Source organism: Myotis myotis, unplaced genomic scaffold, assembly GCF_014108235.1.
Source record: "Myotis myotis isolate mMyoMyo1 unplaced genomic scaffold, mMyoMyo1.p scaffold_m19_p_10, whole genome shotgun sequence".
NCBI classification, from domain to species: Eukaryota; Metazoa; Chordata; class Mammalia; order Chiroptera; family Vespertilionidae; genus Myotis; species Myotis myotis.
The window spans coordinates 74,347,684-74,373,539 of record NW_023416314.1 but is presented as its reverse complement, the minus strand read 5'-3'; the positions used below and the strand labels follow the sequence as shown (position 1 = coordinate 74,373,539).

At 48.0% G+C, this 25,856-nt stretch overlaps 1 long non-coding RNA gene across 1 annotated transcript; it reads right to left on the bottom strand.

Annotated features, from left to right (window-relative positions):
• Positions 1–932: 932 nt before the first annotated feature.
• On the bottom strand, positions 933–17,339 carry LOC118665142. Its single transcript, XR_004970550.1, has 9 exons — positions 16,376–17,339; positions 15,745–15,825; positions 12,583–13,135; positions 8,669–8,724; positions 8,435–8,501; positions 7,505–7,572; positions 5,260–5,418; positions 3,718–3,798; positions 933–3,579 (listed from the first exon to the last, which is right to left on the bottom strand). It is a non-coding gene; the product is annotated as an uncharacterized LOC118665142 (long non-coding RNA).
• Positions 17,340–25,856: the final 8,517 nt, after the last annotated feature.

The window sequence follows — 25,856 nt, the reverse complement described above, 5'->3', positions numbered from 1 at the left end:
AAGTCTTAAAGCCGGTGTGTCTTCATTTCAATTCAGTGAAACCCTCAATCATTGAGTGGCTAGTGTTTCTCAGTATGCTGCCCGTGATTGTTATTGCTACTGAGGGGGATGTACCGGTGTGGCCCAGTGGTCCTCTGGATATGGTCCCTGAACCATTCGCATCAGCCTCACTTGGGGAAATTATTAGACATGAAAATTTCAAGCTATACCCCAAACCTCCTGAATCAGAAACTCTGGGGGTGGGTCCCAGAAATTCGTGTCTGAACAAGTCTCTTGAGTGTTCTGAGAACCCCTGATCTGGAACGGTGGCTCCGAACTCTGGCTGCCCTTAGAACTGCCTGGGGTACTCTTTCCAAGTAGCAAAAGTTGGGTCTCGCCACCAATCCATTGAATCACAGCCTCTGGGGTTGAGACCCAAGCAGTGGGAGTTTTTAAAACTCCCCGATCACTTTCTGTTGAGTAGAGAGGTTGAGAACCGTGGACCTAAGCATCGGCATTCGGTATAGTCATGGTGCAGGCGTGGAGGTAAGCAGCTCTCATGCAAAGCAAACTGACCGCCTTTTAGAACAGAGGCACTAAAGAAAGTGCTGTGGATACACAAGGAGTAACATGCAAACACTGCCAGGTACTCTAACAGATTAATGTCCAAGCACTGGTTTGGTGCCATAGCACTTCTTTCTTGCTCCGTACGAGCCCAGTGCAGACCTGCAGGTCTCAGCTTCACACAGCCACTCCAGAGGACCAAGTTCCGTCCACCTTGTGGCTCCATCCATGCTCCCCTAGGTCCTCAGAGTCTTCCCCACTCAGCTGGTGGATGAGGAGACACAGTTCGGATCTCAGGTCCCGTGGCCCTGCCCAACTGCAGGGGAAGGTATGAACCCACAAAGAGAAACTGAGCACCCCCCCCCCCCCGATCCATTAGATGTGATTTTTTCCAAGTGACTGTCAACAAACATTGGAACAAACGAACCCCAAGTTTGTTGGATACATATGGACTTTGCATTCTCATCAGTAACATATAGACTCGCCATGCTGTTCAAAAGGAAGGTAAATGAAGTAGTTATATAGTTGGCTATGCTATTCGATCACTTGGATATAGAAAAAGTGTGAATATTTTGGGGGCAGAGTGAAAACAGGTTTGGAGGAGAAAGTCACCATAAAGGAAAGAGGAGGAGGAGGAGGAGACTGAGAACCTTCCAGAACTCATAGAGAGAGTAATTTTACTTCCTAAATATAACCGAGATGCTTCAGACAGGAAAAGCGCCTGACAAGGAGGCCTGCGAATGCTTCCCTGTACACACTGATGTCTTCTCCACCAAGCCCACCATGTGATGTGAGATGTGCCCCTTCTCGGCACCAGAACCTGCCAGAGGGTTTGTGTGAGTGGCCTTCTGGGTCATGTAGTAGCAAGAGCAGGGCCACCAGGATGGGCTGTGGGGTTTAGGAGAAGGCAGCGGTTCTGGGAGAGGCCGGCAGTCACTTACAGAGCTCATGCGTGTGGCTTTGCGTATTTCAGGAAACCCAATTTTAGAAGCTAGCTGTTTCAAAGATGTGTCCAGGGAGGTTCCAAATTGGCCAGAGATGATGGTTCCTGGGTGGAAGGTGGGCTAGCTGCATCTAGAACCAGACCTCAAAGGGTTCTTTTATCATTGGTCCCAGAAAAGTACAGAATGTGGGATGTTTGCCAGAAACTGTCAGTTCTGGGGATGCACTGTTGATCAACACAGACGTGCAGGGCCTGCCTTCCCTGAAATGGTCTTGTGGGGACTGCACGCGAGTCACCGGCCCTAACAAGGCAGTGCGATGAGTCCTCTGGGGACTCCCCCTCCTCTGGGGGGGTCTTAGAAGGCATCCAAGGCGGCACTGAGTTAGTTCTTGGAGGAAAGGGTGTATTGGTTATAATTGTGCTTGTCTACCCCCACCTTAACCTCTCCCTGGGGCGGAGGCAAAGGGTTGGGGGGAGAAACAGTGGCTTTCACAATTAGGAAATGTTGTATTTCCAGAAGTAAGCAGTTCAGGGTTATAGGACAGCTCAAAGGCCTCGTCTCAGTCATTCTTAGCATGTGGGTCTTGTCCTCATGGTTGCAAAATGGCTCCTAAACCTCCAGGCACCAATTCTATCTCCCAGGCAGTCACACGAGGAAAAGCAGATGGCGAAAGGCCAGCTGCACCTGCGGGAGGTTTTCCAGCGTCTCGTTCCAATGCCGCCTTATCTTTTTGGCCACAACCGTGTCCCATGGGTACGCTAGATGCCAGGATGGTGAGAAATGTAGCTCTTGGCTCTAAACTTTGCCAGCACAGACGAAACTGGACTTCTCTTCCTCGGGAAGAAGGCCAAGTGGCAACAGGGGAGGCAGTTACAACAGTTGGTCCCAGGGGTCAGGGCAGACGGAGGAAGTGAGAGCTGCACTCCCGACATTGCTCTATTGCCCCAGTGGTTCCTTTCATAGCTCGTGACCGAGTCCCACTCCGATCACAAGGCTGGAGCAGGTGAGAGGGACAGGCTGAAGCCTGAAGTCGCTGCCCCCTCTCCTGCCTTTGAGGCAGACCCCCAAGCACGTGAGGTGTGCTCAATGTTGGAAGGCAACCGTGAGCTCCACCGATTCCCTGCCCCTCCCCGACCTCACATGTAGTGTAGACATCGGAAAGCACCACCGTTCCCAGTGAAAGCAGTTTCATGCTTTTCTCCCACAGCATGTTAATTCCTCTGAGCACACGGCAAGGGGGAGCAAGCCTGCGGTCTCCTTATGTGCACAAGGACCCAGGAGCCCGGAGAGGGTTGAAACTCGCCCAAGGCCACACTGCTGGTCAAGGGCAAAGCCTAGACGAGGACCCAGGGCTTTTGCTTCCCAGGCCCGTGCTCCCTCCTCTCCAGGGCCATGTCCTGCCCGGAGTGGATACCTCAGAGCTGCGTGTTGAGCAGGGCAGAGGGGAGGGAGGAATGGAAAAGGGCACGTGCTGGGATCTCAGGCATTGGAGCAGCCAGACTTGCCATCCACCAGGTCAGATCAGTCCCCTGCCCTGCTCTCACCCAGGTCTTGCAAAGGGAAAGAGCGGTGGTTTTCCCACAACCAGAGGCTTCAGGAAGGAGTTCCCGTCCTAGCCTGTGGGATGCCCCTCTCTGGGCTGGTTCATTCTGTCCCCCCAGTCAGGCCCGCTGGTTCCTTCCCCTCCGTGCGGGGCTTGGGAAGCTTGGCCTGATACTGCTCCTTCTTGCTCTCCGTTCCCACTGGGCCTCCTTGGCCATTGGCTGCATGTCTGCTTGGTTCTGGGTGGAGTTGCTCTGGACCAGCTTTGGGAAGGAGGGGCCCTGGCCATGCCCCGAACATGCACTTTTTCTTTACTCCCTCCAGCCAGCATTCACAGAGGTCCCCTCCTCCTGCCCAGGCCTGCAGCCATGGCCTCAGCGTTAGATGCCAAAGGAACATTCATGCTCCTGTGCGGCCCAGCACCTGGGCACCGGGATCGGGCACCAGGCCGGGTCCTCATGGAGGCCCATGGAGGGGTCGGTGTGGACCGGGGATGCTGGGCTGTACCTTTCCACCACTGTTCCTGCGGCCTGCAGTGCCCTTCCTGTTCCTGCCAAGGACAATGTATGATTCAGGACCCGGGGCAAGTTTCTCTCTCCTATGGCAGGTCTTTCCTGGCCCCTGCCCCCTCCACCACCAGAGTTGAGGGGAATCCCTCCCCACTGCCCACCGGTCTCAAAGCACTCACCCCTGGCTCAGTGTATGTGCGTGATGACATGTCTCTCCTCCCTCCCCTTGGCTGTACAGGCTGTGCTCTCTCCATTTTGCTCTGTAGGAAAAACAGGCACAGAAACGTTAAGGAACTTGCTCAAGGTCCCACAGCCAGGAAGTGGAGGAGGAATTTCAACTGTAGGACACAAGCCATTAACCCTATGATGCAGGCCGCATGTTTGGTGCCAGCTTCCCTCCCTCCCAGCCACCCAGGATCCTGTACGTAGCATGGGCAAGGCATCCTCATGGGGATCAAGTAGACAAAAGGGCAAGACGCTGCCTGCCCCAACCCTTAGCATCCAACCTTTGTCCTAGTGCCAACGCGGGTGAGAGGGGGGAAGTGCTAAGGACGGAAGGGAGGGACGCAGGGTGGAAAGGTGTGTCTTCAGCAGCCCAGGAGGACACAGGGTCTGCACTTCTGGCTGAGGAACCTGGGCTGTTCCTCAGCGATTCAGCCAAGACAGGCAAAGAGCAGAGAGCGGGCCAAGACTCAGAGCCACGGTGGGGGAGCGGCCACCAGCTTCCCCACCGCCTGAGGACAAAGGGACATCTCTTTATCAGTTGAGGGTTGGCTGAGCACAGGTCCTCTGACACTGCGCTGGCGTTTGGACCAGGGCGGGTTGTCTGTCTCCTACTCTGGAGAGAGGTAGGGCTGGCTGTCACCCACAGACGTCTCCTCTCCTTTCAGATGCTTCCACACCCTCTGGAAAGCCACCACTAGTGAGAGATTTGGAAACAGGATCCCTTCCTCTTCTTTCAAGATAGGGTTTATTTACGTAGCCATAGCACTTGGCCGCTGGCTAAAAGCATCTAGGTTCCTTATCTGGGCGGAATTTCCCAGCGCCTAGGAAGCAGGCAGTGTCTAAGCTCCTGAGGGACCAGGCTGTTTGGAAACACTTCTGACCAACTGAGAAACCCGGGTGACTCATTCACCCTCCTGCCGCCTCAGGTGTCTTTGCCAGTAGGTGGGGTGATGACAGTGCCTGCCTCACAGGACTGTTATGATTAAACTAGAGGCCTGATGCATGAAATTCATGCATAAGGGGTTGGGGGGGGGGGGGGCGGGCTCAGCCTGGCCTGCGCCCTCTCGCAATCTGGAACCCCTTGGACATCCTTCTCGCTATCTGGGACCCCTCGCTCCTAACCGCCTGCCTGCTCGTTCATTACTGCTTAGCTCGCTGCTCTTTAGCACTGCTACAGAGGTGGGAGAGGCTGTGCTCGTCAGCCGTGAGCCTGGCTTCTGGCTGAGTGGCGCTCCCGCTGTGGAAGTGTACTGACCACTAGGGGGCAGCTCCTGCATTGAGCATTGTCCCCTGGTGGTCAGTGCGTGTCATAGCAACTGGTCATTCTGGTCGTGTGGTCATTCTGCCATATGGTCACTGGGCTTTTATATATAGAGATAAGTGATGGTGGGATTGGGACAATGTATAGCCCTCAACAAGTGATAAACGTTAGCTGTTACCATTCTCCCATTTTACAGGGGAGGAAAACTGAGGCTCAGAGAGGTGAATGACCTTACCCAGGTCACGGAACTGGTTGCTGGCAGAATGAAGATCCAACCTCACCATTGACCTTCCAACTTTGAGCCGAATGATCTTCAGTGAGGAGGGACCCCCCTCATTCACCAGCCTCCCAAAACGGCACTGCTCCTTGTCATGTGGACAGGACAAAAAGACTCCTGGTGGAGAGGATTGAAGAGAGGATGATGAGAAGGGAGAGCAACACTTGTTCACCTCCGGCCACGCACCAGGCCTTTCGGGTCAGGGCTCAGCAGGCTTTGCTCTGTGAAGGGCCGGGCAGTAAATACTTCAGTCTCTGTAGGCCAGCGGGGCCCTGTCACAGCCTGTCACTGCTGCACACAGGCAGGCACAGGGAATACAGGACTCAAAGGGCATGGCTGTGCTCCAACAAAGCTGTACGTGTGGACACTGAAGTTGGCATTTCACTTCATTTCATGTTTTGTGAGACGTTCCTCTTCTTTTTACTTTTTTTCAGCCATTTTGAAATGTAAAAGCTGTTCTTGGCTCAAGGGCCATATAAAACCGAACAGCACACCAGGTAGCTCAGGGCGGCTGCTTGTTGACCCCGGATGGAGGGGTTAGCGTCTATGAATCCTGCCAACACCTCTGACCCTCATGAGGAAGCGGCGGCTCCAGGGGTGGAAGACAGGCTCGGGGAGAGGGGAGCCGGGATTCAGTTCCTTGCTCTGTCCATCTGCTCCGCACGCCCTCGGACCTGGTGCTCAGAGCCCTCTGCATTTGTCACCACGTGTGAAGATGTAAGGTTCCCCTAATGGGGCAGGGGAATCTGTCCTACTGCAGGGGCCCCTTGCGTGTGTGGTGGCATTGCAGCCAGGGCACTGGGCAGGGACCACAGTCCTGGCCTGGCATGCGGCCTGGGCCAGTGGTTCTGTCCAAACAACCTTGGCTGAGCTCCGTGGCGAGGGTGACAAGACCCTCACTCACAGGGCTGTACTCGCAAGAAGAAGGTTTACAGGTCCCCATGGCAGGCAGCCCTCCTGGGATAACCCAGAAAGGTGGCTCAGTCTCAAGGACGTTGGCATCAAAGTGGCAACACAGTGTGCATGTCTGAAAGATAAAACTGGGCATGAGGTTTCCTGGAGGGTGAGGCCTGGGACTGGGACAGTTCCCAGCAGAGCCATCTGGCCTTGATGTCGCTCTTCGCCCCTCTCCACACAGACCTCAGGCTGGCCTCTGCCTCAGACCTCCAGACACAGCGGAGGCAGCGGCAGCGGTGAGGCCGGGTCTGGCCCTTCCTCCGTTGCACACGGGAGACTCAGCCCTGGCTGCCTGGCCTCAGGTCTGAGCTTGTTTCGGCTTCACCGGAAAGGAAAACGCCCCCGCCTTGTGCCAGGGGTGCAGTCTGGTCTGGGAGCTTCGGCAAGCCGAGCTGGCGGAGGAAGGGTGAGTGGCACCCTGGCACTTGTCTATTTATTCTGTATCCTTTTAACGTGGTTGTTACAAAAATAAACAGTCTCAAAGCGCAAAGCTTAGAAAATATGGATGAGACAAAAGAATGGAAACCCGTCTCCTACAAGTAACTGTGACTTTTCCTTCCAGTCTTTTTTCTGTGTGTGCACGTATGTGTGCTCTTTATCCAAACGGGGCCGTGGGCTACATTCTGCCTGGGGGATCCGTTTCTTCTTCATTCCACACAGTAGGGTGAGCATGCTCCCGTGTCCAAATACCGTGTTCTTTGCCATCCTTTTGCCCACCATCTGTTTGAAACTAGTCTTCTCTCAAAGGTGTGTGGTCCTTGGACTGTGGTCGCAGGTTGAGCCCGGATCACAGGATCCAGGCCTCTCTGGGTCAGCGTGTGGCTGGGCTCTGTGATTCGGGATCAGGGAACACCCCCAGGCTCGCAGTTTGCAGCCAGGCTTCCTGCCCCAGGCCCGCCCTGACTCCAGGGGGCGTCTCAAATTAGCCACACCCCCCTCTGGGCCTCAGTTTCTTCACCTCTAAAACGGGATGGTTGGATTAAGGGCTGTGTCATCTCCAACGTCCCATGACTAAGCACTTGTAGACTCACGGGATCCCAGAAGCCTCCGGGAAAGGTTTGCTGCTGAGGGGGAAGTTGCTCCTCCCCTGGCTGGGCTGGGGGTCTCTGAAAGGCCTGACAACCCTTCTGGGTAGCTAGTGCCCTGTGCTAGGTTCCCAGGGCTCCGGGCCCCCAGGTTCTCTCAGCCTTCCTGCCTCCCTGCCCAGTGTGGAGAGGGAAGCAGCAGCCCCGGTGCCAGCACTGACCTCACAGCTCCGCCACTTCTCAGAGTATTAATAGCTGGAACCAGTTGCCAACAGCTGCCGGTTACATTCTGAAATGAGAACCATGTGACTGGGGAGAAAGCAGGCTGGGCCAGTGCTGGGGCCACACGGCGGGATCTGGGAGGGGCCCAGAGAGCGTCCTTCCTTGGGTGGCCGAGCTTCTCCCCCTCCCCCTCCCATCTCCACCCCCACCCCCTGCTCCCCTCCCTCCGCTGCTCCTGGAGCCGCAGTTGGCCTTTGCCTGTCTGGGCTGGGGAGATGCTGCCGAGAAACTTGGAGGCCAAAGTAACTGCCGTTTGGAGGCTTCGAAGGGGCAGGGAGATTGTGAAAGAGAAGCAGCAGAATCCCTCTCCTGGAGGCTTGGACTGTTTGCCTTCCCCATTCTCCTGTTGAAATAATAATAGTCCCAACCATGGCAGCAACAGCGCTACCATGTAGTAAGTGTTTGCTGTGCGTTAGGCAATGGGCTGAGTGTTTCCCTTGCTTCATCGCGTTCAATCCTAGTCAGACAACTCCCCAGAGTGAGCCCAGCTATTATCACCCCCATTTTACTGATGAGGGCGTTGAAGCTCAGAGGATAAGCAGACCCCCCCCCCTCCACACACACACACACTCCATACACACACACACAGCTAATGAGCTGCAGGGCTGCAGTGGATTCAGGACTGTCTGACCTGAGCTTGTTCTCTTAAGCACCCACCCTCCTGAATTTCATGCCGTGGCTGGGCAGGCTCCCCCCACTGTAGTTTCAGCGCTTTCCTATATGCAGAGATTCCCACAGACTTCACAATTCTATCAGTTTCAGTTCGCCATCACTGATCTAGAGCCTCTGGTACTAGGATGCCCTTGTCTTCCATGGCACCATGGAAAGGGCATGTCTTACAGCTGTGCCTCCTGCCATGTGGATCTCACCTCTGCCACTTGAAAGTGTGTGTCTTTGGGCAACTTGCTCATCCTTTCTATGCTCCAGGTTCCGAATCTATAACACAGGGATAATACTATCCATTTTACAGGTTGACTCTTGGGGATTAAAGAGAATGTATATAAAGTACTGTCACACAATAAATATTAGCTCTTGTTCTAATGACTGAAAGAACAGAGTCCTGAGTCAGACTACCTGGGTTTAGTTCTACCTTGTCTACTTACCAGCTACATGAGCTTGGATTGTTTACGTTTACCATTCTGTGCCTCAGTTTCTTCCTCTGCAAAATGGGCATAATAATACGATTGTTGCAAGGAGTAAATGAATGCGTACACATGTATCAGAGCAACAGTAAGTATCTTAGTAAATATTGACACATATTAACTGCTCAATATATGCTCATTTACATTATTATTATTACTTCATTATAAGTATCATTTCAGTATTATTATCAGAACTGTTCATCATGCATCTGATTTATGGATTCAAAATCGCCTCACTGACGCTCCTAGATGACTATATTTCTATTCATGACACTACATACATGTGTAGGTCACCCAAATTTACAACTTCAGAATCATGTTTAATTCCCCCATCTCCAATCATCCTGTAAGTCCTGTCTGGAATGTTTCTCCACAAAAACTCTCTTTTCCTGGCCCCCAGGTGTTATGTCTCAGCAGGCATTCCTGCAGGATGTGAATGAGAATAGCAGCTCCTCTCCTGGGAGCCATTTCTGATGTGGGAAGAAGACGTGGTGACAGTGGGCACATGTTAATTCCACATCCATTCCCCCTGCTTGGTTATTTCTGACCAAACCATCCCAATAATGATGCCCTCCACTCAGTTTTGTCTACTCTCCTGCTGAAAAACAATCAATGACTCCCCAGGCCTTTTCTTTTTAGACTAGAAGCCTGTTGCACGAAGATTCGCGCAATAGGCCTTCCTTCCCCTGGATGTAGGCACTGGTTTTCCTCCGGCACCCGGGACCCAGGCCTTTGGTCCGGCTGCAGTGGAGAAGCCAAGCCTCTTCAGTCTTCAGTCTTTATTCCAGCCGGAGCCTTCAGTCTTCGCTCCGTGCCTGTGTATGCAAATTAACCACCATCTTTGTTGGGTTAATTTGCACAGTCTCTCTGATTGGCTGGTGGGCATAGTGGAGTGACACCAATTTGCATGTTTCTCTTTTATTAGTGTAGATACAGATTCTAGAGGCTGAGATTCAAGAATGTCCACAGTCTGGCCCAAGCCTACTTACTACAGGAGTCACTGTGGTTGGCTCCCTCCCTTGCATTTTGCTCAGGCAGTTACTTTGTAGCATTCATGGCAGTTCTACTGTCATCGATTCATCGATTGGGTCAGGAATGGGCAGTTCTAAGCCATTTTGTATCCATGGGATCTGGGTAGCGGTTTGCTCAGGACGGGTAAGAGAACAAAGCTATATTTTCCCCATGCCCTGGGTGCAGTTAGCCATCCCATAACCACGTGGATGGCCAGCACGAGGGTGGTGTGAACAGGGAGCAGAGGAAATCCAAGAGAGGAACTTGACCAAGTTGCTCCTGGAGTTCCCCTGCCTCGGGACCTCCAGTGCATGATACACTTATTTTTATTGCCTAAGCCAGTTTGAAACATACTTTCATTACTTGCAGCTCAAGAACCCTGATACACCCACCTTTCCAGCTTGATCTCTGGCCACACAGAAACACGTGCCTGTTCTGAAACTTCCCCACAGGTTCCTACCCCGGTGCCTTTGCTCCTCCATGTCTTCGGCTGGAATGCTCACCCTCAGACCCTACTGGTTTGAGTCCTTTGCACACTTCAAAGTCCAGATCCGAAAGCACCAGCTCATCCTCTCATTCTGAAGGGCGCTCTCCCTTCCGGGGTCTCCAAGATGCTCTGTATCTCTCCGCCCCAGAACAGTCAGCTTCCCAGTGTGCTCGTTTGCCTCTCCCGCTGGATTGCATGTTCCACGGAGGCTGTCTTTCCTCTTATCATCTCTGAATCCCTTCGTCTGAAACAAGGTGTCTTGGCAGACATTTGTTGCATTCAGATGTGGAATTCAATACAAATGATCACTAAATCTCAAACGATGGTACAATAATAATCATTGTTCTGTAAGAAAGGGTTATGATCTCTATGGGCTGAGAGGCGAGGAAAGGGTCCTTAGGTCTTGTGATGTGCCCCGGGTGGATGGGTAGAATTTGGATAGGTGGAGGAGGGGGGATTCTTCCATGGAGAGGGCCAACCAGGTGCCAGGCATCCGTTTCTCAGCTCCTCTAGCCACTGCAGTGTTGTAACTGTTGGGAAATGTGGTCTCAGTAATTAAATTCTGGTAGGCGGAAGAGGAGGAAGGTAGGTTTTGATGTCTTCATTTTTTTCTGTGGTTATAAATTAATAAAACAGAAGTGGCAGTTGGGGTTGGAGTAGGAGTATCTAGAGACTGTTCTCTACAAGCCCAACCACGCATGGGCTGGGGAGGGGAGGAGGGGCAGGGAGGGGTGTCTTGCTTATCACCGCTCTTCTTCCAGGTACCGAGTCACTCCCTGCTTCAGTGGGCTTACATATTCCAGGTTGTTATATGGGGGGTTGTCCGTGTAGGTACTGTCACAGACACATTGATATGTCTTCACCAACCATCTCATTTTCTCCACGGACACCCAACAAGACTGACTGCATTTCTTGCACCCCTTGCATCCAGGTGCTGCCATGTGACCAGTTCTTGTCTGCAGAATATGAGTGGCAATGGGGTATGCTACCTCCATGCCTGGCCTTGGAATGGCCTGTGCCATTTCCCCTGATCTCTCTTCTGACTTGCATCTGGCTAGATGCAGAGGTCCCAGGGAAGAACATGAGGGGGCCTTGGGGCATGGCAAAGCCACCAGATGGAAGAAACCTGCATCCTCGAGTCATGGTTTGGAAGGAGAACTGCCCAGGAATGCTGCTTGGCCAGGAATATCTGCATTGAAACAGAAAGAAAGAAAGAAAGAAAGAAAGAAAGAAAGAAAGAAAGAAAGAAAGAAAGAAAGAAAGAAAGAAAGAAAGAAAGAAAGAAAGAAAGGAAGGAAGAAAGAAAGAGAAAGAGGAAGAAAGACAGAAAGAAAGAGGAAGAAAGACAGACAGAAAGAAAGAAAGACAAAGAAAGAAAGAAAGGAAAGGAAGGAAGGAAGGAAGGAAGGAAGGAAGGAAGGAAGGAAGGAAGAAGGAAAGGGAAGTTCTGCTGGGTTAAGCCACTAAAATGTTAAGGTTGTTTGCTACTTAGCCAACCCTGCCTATTGTGGGTGGGAAAGGGCGGCTTAGCAGAATCTCCAGGCACAGCAGTTCTCCCAAGGTGATCAGCGAGTGAAGGGAAGAGGCCTTTACCTGACAGCCAGGAGAGAGACAGCTAACCGAGGCCCTCAGCAGCAGAAAGGCTCAGTATTCACTCAACTGGCAAGGGATGGTTTGCTCACTCCCCCGATGCTGACAGCAGATGGTGCCTGCTGGGCATTGACTCAACCCCTGCTCTTGGAGTCCCCTCTGGTCCAATTGCATATGCTTCTTCTTTTTAGGTCCAATAGCCCTCCTCCCTTCTCTGCCTTTCATGTGGATAGATATTACCCAATCATCAACCACAAAAAAATAAGCCCAACTTAAAGTCCCATTTACTGTTTATGGGAGGGAGGTGGGTGTCTGTTTCACTCCATACTATCCAGCATTGCATATGATCAAACTTTAATTTTTTTAAAAATTTTATTGTGGTAAAAGATGCATAACAAAAAAATTTACCATCTTAACCTATTCTAAGTGTATCATTCAATGGCATTAAGTGCATTCACAGTGGTCAACCATCACCAGCAGCCAGCTCCAGAAATTTCCTGTCTTGTAAAACTTAAACTCTTCACCTTCGAAACAACAGCTCCACATCCCCCCCCCCCCCCCTCCTCCCCACCCAGGCCCTGGAAACCACCATTCTATTTTTGGTCTCTATGAATTTGACTACTCTAGATACCTCGAATGAGGGGACTCATACAGTGCTTGTCTCTTTGTGACTATCTTATTTCACTCAGCATAATGTCCTCAGGGTTCATTCGTCAGCTTTTCTTTCTTTTTAAGGCTGACCATTGTTACATTGCACATATACACCACATTTCGCTTAACCACTCACCCTCCAATGGACACTGGGTCGCTTCCGCCTTTGAACTACTGTGAATAATCCTGCGATGAATACGGCTGTGCAAATATCCCTTCAAGACCCCGCTTTCCATTCTTTTGTCTACATACCCAGAAGTGGAATTAGTAGATCACGTGGTAATTCTACGTAGACCTTTTTGAGGAACCACCATACTGTTTTCATTTATGACTGTATTCTTTTCCCTCCCCACCAACAGTGCACAGAGGTTGTGATATCTCCACTCCTTGACAGTGTTATCATAGCGGTCCTGATGGACGTGAGGTGACATCTCACTGTGGTTTTGATTTGCATTTCCCAAATGATTAGTGGCCTTGAGCATCTTTTCGTATGTTTGCTGTTTTAATCTGCTGGAATTTTTATTCCCTTTTTCTTCTTCATTATATCTGAATGTCAAAGAGGAACTCCTTTCCCAACAATGAGTTGTTTGCACCTTGGGTCTCAGGAGGGCTACTTCGCTTTTGCAAACAACTAACTGCTCAAGCCTGGAACGAGTCGTACCTCGGCAGTGTTGGGGGAAGCTCATGATCTGTTAGTATTAAAAAAAAGAAAAGAAAATTCAAGCAGATTAAAACAGCAAATATGTGAAAAGATGCTCATCAGAGGCAAGGTTTACACAGCACTTTGAGGTTTACATGTTATCTCACTTGTTCATCACAGCAGGCTCGCAAGGTACAGAAGGTGGATGAGGAAATTAAAGTTCAGAGATGAAAACACAGAAGCAGAAGGAGAGGTTCTTTAAAATCATAACCACTGAACAAAATGCCTCCTGAGGCACAGCAGGCGTGGCTGGCTGCCCACCCAACATCCATCGTCTCTGTGCCTTTTGTCGAGCCCTGGTTTTGTGAGGGTTTCCACCCTCCCTACTCAGAATTCCATGACTAGGTCTGAGACAGTCATGGTGATTATATTCTCCAGCTCAGAGATGTAGGCCAACACAGTGTGAGGGGGATTTTAGGAAAGATTTCTTTACTTTATAAAAGGTAAAGCAGAGACACGATGGCCCCCTTTACTTTTTCTGAGTGAGGTGGTTCCTGGGCGGGATGCCTGGAATCGCAACATCTATTTTAAGATCACAAGTGGGACCAGTTTTAGGATGAAGCCAAGAGGCAGTTGACCTAGCAGAAGGACAGAAAGGGCCTGGGTTCAATATCACCGAGTCACTGATTATACCACAGTAGGATTTTCCCTTCTTGTGATGTGAAATAATACATTTTCTGATTGCTTGGCCCAATTCTAACTGGGATTTTTGTTTTCTTCTGTTTGTTGAGTGTTATGATGGGTGGAATTATGAATTGACATGAACGCATTGTGAAAACATGATTGAAGAGCTGTAAATGTCAGAGCCCAGGAAGAGGGACTGGCTGGGAGTCATAGGGGAGGCCAGGAGAGAAGGAAGGAGAGAGAGGGTCTCACCGTGACTGTGAGACAGCACAAGGTCAAAATGCTGAGGCTGAACCTACTGCCATCATGTCCATCAAGCAGGTCAGCGTGGGATCAAATACTGGGTCCAGGAAGAAACCTCTCATTCCCTGCCCTTAACGTACTTCTCAGCCCTGCTGGCATGGCTCAGTGGTTGAGCATCAACCTATGAACCAGAGGTCACAGTTTGATTCCAGGTCAGGACACATGCCCAAGTTGTGGGCTCTATCCCCGGTGTGGGATGTGCAGGACACAGTCAATGACTGATTCTCTCTCATCATTGATGTCTCTATCTCCCTCTCCCTTCCTTTCTGAAACCAATAAAAAAAATATGTATTTTAAAAAAACACAAAGTACTTCTCACTTCTCTAATCATCCTTTTACTCCCTGCCCCCCTTTTTTTGGACAGTGAGTTGAAAAAAATTGAGCATTCTCTCCCTCAGCTCTTCCCTCTCCCTCTGTTTCAGATATACCCACCTGCAGCAATAGAAAGTCCATTCTGGGCTACCACACACTCTGTGGAAAGTAGGGGAGGCCTGATGGGGTTTTTTGGGGGGATGGTGGGGGAGATGTGTACTTCAAGTTCACTTCAAGGAGCAATATTAGAAAGTTTCCTATGACTACATATTTGAGCCATATTCCTTTCTTCAGCTTTTCCTAGTAATGAAGCTAGTGTCTTAATCTCCATCTCTCTGGCTTCTGAATGTGTTTCTTAATTTGTTTTGAACTCAGGAAGGAAGGTGGAAAGCATTATCCATTGAGCCCCTAAACCTTAACCCAAACCACAAAAACAAAATCAGGAAGTGTTTAGTTTAACATAAAACATCAGGTTACATCTACTCCTCCATGGCTCCTATATGGCTCGCTGCTCCTATCCTATATAATAAAGAGCTAATATGCAAATGGTCATCATGCCGTCATGCCATAACGGCTCAGACACTCAACACCAGAGAGAGAGGAATGGGGACCAGCCAGGCTGTGGCCCGGGAGAGGGACAAGCCGCCCGCCCTGCGGTCCTGGGCGCCAGCAGCTGCGCCTGCAGCCTGGGCGAAGCCACCTGCCCATGGCCCCTGTGGCTGTGGCCAGCCCAGGCAAAGCTGGCCCGGGTCCTGGGTGCCTGCAGCCAGTCAGAGGGAGGGAAGCCTGGGTCCCAGGTGCCTGTGACTGGCCAGAGGAGGGAATCCTGGGTTCTGGGTGCGGGGAGAGGCAGAGGCAGTTAGGGGCAATCAGGTTAGCAGGGGAGCTGTTAGGGGTGTTCAGGCAGGCAGGCAGAGGTGGTTAGGGGTGATCAGGTAAGCAGAGGTGGTTGGGGCGATCAGGCAGGCAGTCAAAGGGGTTAGGAGTGATCAGGCAGGCAGGCGAGTGGTTAAGGGCCAGCCGTCCCAGATTGTGAAAGGCAGTCGGACATCCTCCGAGGGGTCCAAGATTGGAGAGGATGCAGGCTGGGCTGAGGGACACCCCTGCGCACAAATTTTGTGCACTGGGCCTCTAGTATAATTATATTTCCTGCAGGATGGGGAAGGGGTGGTTTAAACATGTCTGATGTGATCTGGAGTGTGGTGTCCAAAGTTAAGAAGCTGGCGTCCCACAAAGGCCTTTAAAGAACCTTACAAGAGACCAAGTAAGAACCGAAAGATGACTAATGTCTGACTCAAGATGGATGGTAGTTTGGTGAAGGCAGTGGGTGACGTGGGTGAGAGTTCTAAAATCATTGACCTGTGGATGGCGGCAAACCAGCCTGCGTTTGCTTCTAGAAAAATATTTGGGTTTCATCACAGGGTGTTGAATCAGCATAGTCTAAAGGAAGAGAAAAATCCTGTTAGTGGCAGTCATAGTCAATAGAGCTAGTACTAGTAATAGCTAAGGTCCATGAGATAGCAATTATTTAATTTCATTCAATGATTTTATTCACTTCTCACTACAACCCTATGGGTTGAATAGTACATCTCAGCCTTGTTTTACATTTGGGGAAATTGAGACTTAGATTAAGAAGTTTGTCCCAGGTCACACAGCTGGCCAGTGCCAAACCTGGGTTTTTAACCCGGTCACTGGGACCCCACACTTAATACTAACTGCATATTGCAATGAAACTGCTCAGAACCATTCCCATTCCCAGTAAGTTTTCTGAGGAAATAATTCGATAGATGACAAAAGTTACGCGCATAAAACTCCCATTGGAATGTCTTATACCATGGGGACCAGAGGAGGCAACGTGCATGCACCTCGGCAGCAGGGAAATATTTTAATGCGTTTTGCTACATCTAATCAATGGAATACTGGACATAATTTTAAAATAGTGATTATTTTGGAGCTTACATTGAAAAATGAGAATTATAGGCTACTTTACCAGGGGAACAAAACAGAAGAGAAAATGGTGTGTACACCATAAGGGAAACTGTGTACAAAGGAAAAATAGGCCCACCTGTGATAAAAAAAAAAAAAGACAGCAAATATGCAAAAGCAAAAATAACTTTTAATAACAAGAGGGATCCAGGTAATTTTTTTCTTTTTTAGTGTTTAGCCAAGAGTGTTTTCAACATTGCAGAGGCGCCACCTTGTCAATCAAAGCAGACAAGGTCTGCATGGGCGCCCTGGGCAGGACCACGTGCTTGTACACCAGCTAGTTCATTGTTGAGGAGAGGGGTCCCTGGCATCCTAGGGGGGGCTTCATGCAGCTCAGCTTCCTCCTGGCCAGCACCTTTTAGCCTGACCTGGAGAAGACTGCAATTCTCCCCTGATCCCAGGCCTCCTGGAACTTGAAATCCTGAATGCAGGTTCCTATTAGCATCCCCCGGGGGAAGGAAACGGGCTGTGACCTCAGACAGCTTGGATCCCAAAGGTCCACCCAGCCCTCAGCAGGAAGTGTTTTCCAGAACTTGCCCAAGGCCCTGTGACATCACTAAGGTGTGGGTGGAGAAGTCCTTGGGGCAGGTGAAAGTGTCCACACCATAAAGCTTCCCGGAGGAAATGACATGCAAATGAGGGAAGGGAAGGACAGAGAGAAACAAATGCTGAGCGGTGGGTGACAAGATAGAAAAAGGCAGTCTTATGAGCCAGTTTTCTCCATCCTCGAGGCCCTCATTGCAGTGGAATGAATAAAGGCTTTGGCATGAGACCAGGTTCCATCTCTGGCTGTGCTGGTTCCTTGCTGTGTGACTGTGGGTAAGCCACTCAGCCTCTCTGATCCTCAGATACTTTTATCTTGAAGTGGCCACATCACACAAAATTCCGCAAATATCCCCAGAAGCCTTTCTCCCAGTGCCTCCCAATGCTAGTAACATAGATGTCTCCTTTGTTGTCCCCCCTTTCTCTCTCCCTAGAGACGAACTCTCCTTAACCACCGAGACAGCAAAACATATCCTGTACCCTCCACGCCCACCCCACGGGATAGCTCCCTGTCAGTCTCTCTTTCCAACAGGACAAGCCTGTCACTGCTTCCGAGTGAAGGGACAGCTGTGACACAGGGCTGTCCTGATGCTGCACCCCACAGCCACCCTACCTCTCAGAGGGAGACTTTCCAGAATGCGTGCGGTGAGAGTGGAAACACACGAGGGACCCGAAACAGACTGCGAGGGGCTGACACTCTGTGGGTGGGGAAAGAGAAAGGGACAAACCCAGGCCAGGAGGGGGCAGAGGGCAGACCCAGGTGAAGCAAAGACAGTGAAGTTTTAAAAGGGGCATCAAGTGTGGCTGGTGGGAGGAGAAGTCAGTCAAGAGTAGAAATGAAGGGAAGTGGGGAGAGGTGGAGTGACGAGGAGGTGAGGCAGAAAGAAAGGGAAACACGTCAATTTAAAAGAGGAAAGAAAGAATGGGAGTGAGAAAGATGAAAAGTGCCTGAGACATTGATAAGACTCCCATCCTTCTCTGCGTCCTGCAGACCTCATCCACCCAGGCCCAGCACAGGAACCGCTGAGGGGAGCTGGCCCCGGTTCCTGGACATGGGGCTGTTCGTCCACAAGATGAGGCGATGGAAAAGGCCATTGCTGGTTGTCAGTGGAGATGCATGACCACTGTCCTGGGGAGGGGCTCCCCTACCCCACAAGGCTAGGCCACAATAAAAAAAGCTTTCCATCCATGAGCAAGGGCAAGCCATGACTTCCACGGTGCCAATCATCATTGGCAAAGCCCCATCCGTCTGAGGGGGGCAGGGCTTGCTCCTGAGAAGGCCAGATTAGGTGCACCTGGAACAAATACGTCTTTGGTACACACACCCTCGCTCTCTTGGGTTTTCCCTCTGTTTTTTCCTGAGTATTCAGAGTTCTGATGCCCTTGCCAAACGTGCTAGTGAGAAATGCTCTTCTAAATTCACTGACCCAGCCCTGGCCGGTGTGCCTCAATTGGCTGAGCATTGTCCTATGCACCGAAGGGTTGTTCGTTCGATTCCTTGTCGGGGCACATGCCTGGGTTGTGGGTTCAGTCCCCAGTTGGGGTGCATAGGGGAGGCAGCCGATTGATGCTTCTCTCTCACATCCATCTGTTCCCCCCTCTCCCCCTCCCTCTCTCTCTCCCCTCTCCCTTTCCCCTTCTTCGCTCCTCTCCCTCTCCCTCTCCCTCTCCCTCTCCCTCTCCCTCTCCCTCTCCCTCTTCCTCTCCCTCTCTCTCTCCCTGACTCTAAAGTCAATAAAAACATATTTTTAAAAATAAATTAATGAATTGACTCAGCGGCTAAAGTGACTGATAAGGCTTTAAAAGTGCAGATGGTAAAGGCTGGGGCATCAGCTGGCTGGCAGAAGAGGACTGACAGGGCCTCCTCCGAACGACACATGGGGGCCCCGCCTCTTGCTCCGCAGGTTTGCCATCCTCCCTCCCCACCACTTTTCAGGGGCCACCTGAGCGGGCCACTCACAGCGCTTGTAAGACTGGGCCAGATCCCCGTGGGCCCCTTGTCCCACAGGACCGGCGAGGATGGGCGGGATTTCCTCTCCATTTCTGTGGCACGGTCACCCAGCCTGCGGTGGAGACAGCCCTCAGGACAGGGCGGTTCCCTAGAGATGACGTCAGAGTCACTTAGCAAGTGTATGTGTGTGCGTGCAACTGAATACACCAGTTATGTTTACTGTGTCCTAAAATGTTTTTTAATGAGATTATTGTTTGATTCATATATATATATATATATATATATATATATATATATATATATATACACACACACACACACACACACACACACACATATACACAAACCTCTAGTGGTGAAAACTTAAATTCACCAATAATGTAATAATACTATTGTGGTCATGTTATTTTAAAGAGCCCTTATATTTTAGAGATAACATTGACATATTTGCAGATTAAAAGATATGACGTCTGGGATTTGTTACAAAACAATCCGGTGGCGAGGAAGGAAGTAGGAGGGGCAGACAGATGACATGGGCCGAGTTGCCAACTGCTGAAGCTGGGTGATGGGTACATGGGAATTTATACTTTTCTCACTACCCGTATGTCTGTATTTATGGTTAACATGTTCATAATTAAAAAGTGCTTAAAGATGTTTATCTTCCTTTTGTGCCATATGTCTCCTACCATTCACTTACTTAGGAAAAAAATTCACCAAGAATCCCATCTCATATTCTTCCAATAGTATTTTTTAATAGTAATTTTTGAATTACAGTTTACATTTCATATTATTTTGTTGTAGTTTCAGGTGAACCGCATGGTAGTCAGACAATCCTATACTTGACATAGTGATCCCCTGATATTTCCAGTACCCACCTGGCTCCATAAGTAGTTATTACATTATTGACTATATTCCCTGTGCTGTGCTTTACACCCCCATGACTATTTTGTAACTACCAATTGGTACTTCTTCAGCCCTTCGCCATATTTACCCAGCCGCCACTAGCCTGCTCCTCTCTGGCAATCATCAATCTTACCTCCGTATCTGTAAGATTGTTTCAATTTTGTTTGTTTTGTTTGTTCTTTAGATTCCACATACAGTGGAATCATATGGTATTTGTCTTTCTCAGTCTGATTTATTTCGCTTAGCATCATCCCCTCTAGGTACATCCATGCTGTGACAAATGGTAAAATTTCATTCTTTTCCGTTACAGAGTAGTATTCCATTATGCAAATGTACAACAGCTTTTTCATCCACTCATCTGTTGATGGACACTTGGGCTGCTTTCACATCTTGACTTTTGTAAATATTACTGCAATGAACGTAAGGATGCACATATTCTTCCAAATTAGTGTCTAGGGTTTTTGTTTGTTTGTTTGTTTGTTTTTCGGATATATACCCAGAAGTGGAATTGCTGAGTCATAAGGCAGTTCCGTTTTTAATTTTTTGAGGAACCTCCATACTGTTTTTCCACAGTGGTTGCATCAATCTGCATTCCCACCAACAGCACATGAGGGTTCTCTTTTCTCCACATCCTTGCCCGTACTTGTTTGTTGATTTATTGATGATAGCTATTCTGACAGGTGTGTGGTATCTCTTTGTGGTTTTAATTTGCATTTCTCTGATGATTAGTGAGGTTGAGCACCTTTTCATATGTCTATTGGGTGTCTGTATGTCCTCTTTCTTCCAGTCCTTTTTCTATACTTAGATATACATAGAGATAAATTGTACTCTATTGGGACTTGTCACAATATGTTGAAAATAAGACCTTGCTTATTTGATCAAATATTAAAATTGTGCACACTCTATTTGAAGGATTTCAAAATTATGTTTTGTGTTAATTTTTTGAGAAATTTATAAAAAAAAAAAAGGAGGGGATGTCTATAGTCAGACAACTTGGAGGAAAACTGCATACCAGGCTCCCTCTCTTATAATGAACATTAGCAATGGATTATATACTATTGGAGACTAGGGACTATAGGGCGTGTTCATCACCGATCCACAGGGCTAAGCACAGAGCTTGGACTAGCAAAACATTCAACAAATGGCTGATGGGTAAAATCTTTCTTTAAAAAAATAATAACTATAATTTCTGGACCCTACTGTACTCCAAATTCTGTTAAGCTAAATAGATATATAATTACTTTAATTTTCACAATAATTATAGAAAGCATTAAATAAAGAACTTAAACTCCAGGAATTGAGTTAATTGCCCAAGGTTACACAGCAAATAATGCTCTTTAGTATCATATAATATTATATCCAAAATTGTAACTATGAAGAGCCAGATAAGTGCAAAGAGTCCATTTCTGGATGGTGGACGGGGGTGGATCATGGAAAGAGAAGGTCTTGAGGTGAGGAGGATTGAGCTAGAGGGCGACCTTCTAACAAAACTATCCATCAAGATCTCATTCAGAGATTCTTCTTTCTAGAGCAGTGGTTCTCAACCTTGGCTGCACATTAGAATCACCTGGGAATCTTTTTAAAATCCTGATTTCTGGGCCTCATCCTCTGGAAATTCTGATTCTTTGTTACTAATGTTGTGTGGCCCCACCCCATCACAAAGAAACAGAATTTCCGGAGGATGAGGCCCAGAAATCAGGATTTTTAAAAGATTCCCAGGTGATTCTAATGTGCAGCCAAGGTTGAGAACCACTGTTTTAGAGCCTCTCTGAAGTACACCAGTCTCCCTCACTACTCTTTGAACTCCTTCATTATTTACTACTCATCCAGCTCATTATAAACTGCTTTGGAGGGTCACTGGACTTTCTCTAAAGTTGACTTATATGCTACATTTTTATTGCTTACTTATATTAGGTTCTTCTCTGTCTTTAGGCACTTTCAGGTAATGGAGAATTACCCTTCCCCAGCCTCTTTGCAATTTGATGGGGTCATGTGACTAGTTCTAGCCAGTGTGTTGTGAACAGAAATGGCATATATTCTACCTGAGCCAAAGCATTTAATCACTGGTATGAGGTCTTCTACTGTTCTCTTTCCCTTTTATCAGCAATTGTGTTAGAATGGAGGTGCCATAAAATCAAAACACCCAGAATCACCAAGCTACTGCATAGAAGGCAGCTACTTTGAGGAACTGTCTGGCCTCACAGCAGACTTAGCATGGCAAGAAGTCACCTCGGTGATTGTGTCAAACCACTGAGATTTTGGTGATGTTGTTACTGCAGCACTACCCGGACTATTCTGGCTAATACAACTTAATATTTCATCCTGATCAGAGATGGCAAATATTGATTACTCATGTTATCATTGCCCCATCCCACAGATGTGATATTACTATTAACCCATCACTGAACTCCTACCACTTGATCTGTAAGGTCTCAGAATCTGTCTCATCACAGTGCCCTTAGCAGTCACAACTAAGTGGAGCTGAAAAATAAGGGGAACCCCACCCAAATCGGTGCACTGCAAACAGCATAAAATCCAAACTTTTTACCGTGGATTGCAAGGCCACACAAGAGCTGGACGTCACCCTCCTCTACCATCTCATTTCCTACCACTGACTTTCTCTTTCACTCTGATCCAGCCACGCTGGCCTTTTCTGTTCCTCAAACAAACCAGGAACATTCCTACCTCAAGTCTTTACATTTGCTGTGACCGTTTGTGGGGTTTTTTTGCAAACCTTTCTCTCATATTTTTGCAAGTTTGGCTCAAAAGTCACTTCTTCAGACAGACTTTTCTGTCCACCCTGTTCAAGTTACCCTGCACCCTCCCCTCCCCTCCTCAATGATCATAAAATATGGCTGTTTCTTTTCTTTTTTCTTTCTTTTTTTTCCTGTTGCATTCCTAGTGTTTAGAGTAATGCCTGGAGCAGACAGGTGTTATTAAATATTTCTGGAACTAATGAAGGCAACTCATCTACCAACACTCATCTAGACCATAATCTTTTGAAGACAGAGGGCAGGTCCAGGTTCTCTATGGCTTTTCTTCGATGCCTAGTCCACGTAGTGCATACAATAGGTGCCTACTAAATTCCTGACTGATGGTTAGAAGACTTTACTTCCCTTCACGTCATACTGGATTCCTGCCTGTGCCTTTTGTACCTCCTCACCTCTCATATGCTTTCTCTAGTTATGTCATCTTTCTCATCTTTCTCCTTTCCCCTCCCGCATCACATCCTCTCCTAATTAAGTTCCGTGTGAGTCTCTTTCTCACCCACACAATGCCTTCTAAAGCAGCAGTCTCCTGTGGTTGAGGAACGGTATCCAGCAATAGAATGGGTTCTGGCCTGGCCTCACATCCAAGGTCAGCACCCATTCCCTTCCCTACAGGAGTTGATGGCAAGCCCCGTCAAAACTTGGCAGCAACCTCATGCCTGTACACTGGAGCCCAGAAGTTGTGCCCTTTGGGTGTTTGCGAGAGAAGCAGCTGTTACCATTTGCCAGCTGAATGGGTTTGCCTTTGAAATAGACTGTAAGGCATGTTCTGACAGAAAGGGGCTTTCTGGAGAGGTCCTGGAAAGACAAGACTCAGAACACCTGCCACTCATTTGGAATGCCATGCAACTGTGGGCAATCATCAGAGATGTCTAGATTCTTAACAGTGAAGGAGAAATAATTGCATCCTTTAGGTATAATTAGATAATATGAGGGAGGGGTTGTAGAAGAGGTCAGGTGGTTTTAAGAGAATGGAACTTGGAACCAGAAGACCTGAGATTTAGAGACAGAAGTCTGAATTCAAGACCCAAATATAGGTACATCCCCCATTCATTTGAGCCCCTGTTTACTGTAAAACAGAGTGATGCTCTCATATGTTCATCAAGTCTTGTTTGTTGCAACAGAAACCCCTTTAAGCTACCACAAGGAGAACAAAAAGGGTTTACTGAAGGCCATCGGGGTGCAGCACAGAAATCAGGGACAAGAATGGAGTCAGGGGGCAAGAATGGAAAAAAGTGTCAGAACTCAAGTTTTTCTGCTTTTTTCCGAGCTTCTGCCTTATTATTCTTTCTCCATACACATGAAGGTATATATTTACCCCATAGCTTCCAAATTTGTCTTACATATTCAGCCACACTCTAATCCCAAATTTTTTAGAGTAAAGACTCTGATTGGCCCAACTTGCATCAGCTGTCCAGAGAAGGATCTATAATATACGGGCTGGACCAGCAATTCAGAAATTGCAGAGGAATAAACACTATTCTGTTTATAGCACCTGAAAGTTTCAGGTCACATAGCTATCTCACAATGGTATAAGGAATGAAGGCACAGTCCTATGCAAACCTAAATTTTTCTAGTAAGTATTCAAGGTCTGAGTCTATACATTTAAAGTTGCCTTATTTTAGGAACTTAATTTTTCATTGACAATAAATATTCCCCACCCTCTACCTTAACAAGTTTCTCTCTATCTCCTCAACTCTAACAAAAGCTTCCAAAGGAGATCTTTCTTCTGAAAAGAAACTAACTGGAATAAAATTCAGTAAAAACTAAGACACCATTGAGTTAGCATTTGTGTTAGATTAAGAATCAGGAAAGGCTCAGAATTTTCTATTTCTACATCTCTTAATAGCAAGACAGGTTTCCTTTAAGTAAAAAAAAAAAAAAAAATGTGCCCCTGGGTAAGTCACCTCACCTCCCTAGGCCTCAATTTCCATATCTATAAAATGGGAATGAACTTTTCATGGGGTTGTTGTGACTATTAAATGTCATTAGGCTTGACCTGTACTGAGTACTGGTGGTTAGTTGCAATGCTGATGATAATGGTGATAGCGGTGTTGGTGGTGGTGGTGGTATTGTTGGTGGTTATGTTAGTAGCAGTGGCGAAGTGGTGATGATTAATTATCACAGAATCAAGAGTGTTACATTTTTCTCAGCACCTAACACTCACATACTGATGAAAAAAAAGAGAACAAGAAATTTTCAGACAACCCCAAGGATATTAGTCACCATGTACAGGAGTGAACAAAAATAGGTTTACAGTTATGAATACATCAAACAGAGTTTACGCTTATATTATTATGTATTAATTACTGTATTATTTATCATACGAACAACTGAAGCCTACTTTTGTCCACCCCTGTATATATTAACCATGGATGTGACCAACACAAATTATGCTTAAATATTCATTATGCAGATCCCTTAAAATCCTTCCAAAAGGAATTTAACTAACAATTTGTTTGGAGAGGAGACAAGATGAGTGTTAGGTCGGAGAGAGCCCAGGTTCGGATGCATGCAGACATGTGATGAGATAATGGACTTCCCCTGGAATTTCTCACAGATCAAGGTGCCAGACACAGATACAGGCTTCTTCTCCCTTAATCCACATACTCCCGCCCATTCCCTGCAGCAGAGAATTCCTCAGCTCATGTCCCCGCCCCTCACCCAACCGCAGTATAAATAAAGCGCCCCCCTCCCTGTTGCCCTGTCCTTGGGGTACGTGGGTCTCCCTGGGACGCAGAATAAACCTTTTCCTCTCCTTTCTTTTCTGATTCACTGGACTCTATTTCTTGCGCTGCCTCCTGAGCCACCTAACCTAACAATGAGTAAATAAGAATTTTAGTTACTACACGTACTTAAAAGGAATAAAATTACATCTCTTTTAAATAATAGTGCAGCCCTAGACAGTTTGCTCACTGGGTAGAGCATCGGCCTGCTGACTGAAGGATCCCATTTGGATTTCAGTCAAGGGCACAGGCCAGGATTGCTGGCTTGATCCCCGGTAAGGGGCATGCAGGAGGCAACCAATCCGTGATTCTCTCTCATCATTGATGTTTCTATCTCTCTCTCCCTCTCCCTTCCTCTCTGAAATCAATAAAAATATATTTAAAAATAAATAAATAAAATCTCACACAATATACTGTTTCATTTGTCTTCCTCCCAATTAGCTTGCTACATAAAGTCACACATGATTAATTCAAATTTTGTCTTCGAAAAAAATCACATTTCTGTATTAGTTACAATCTACTTGTGGGATCAGGTCCCGTCGGCATACTATTTTAACATCCGAAAGTCTGCGTAAACCCGTTTTGCAACTGACA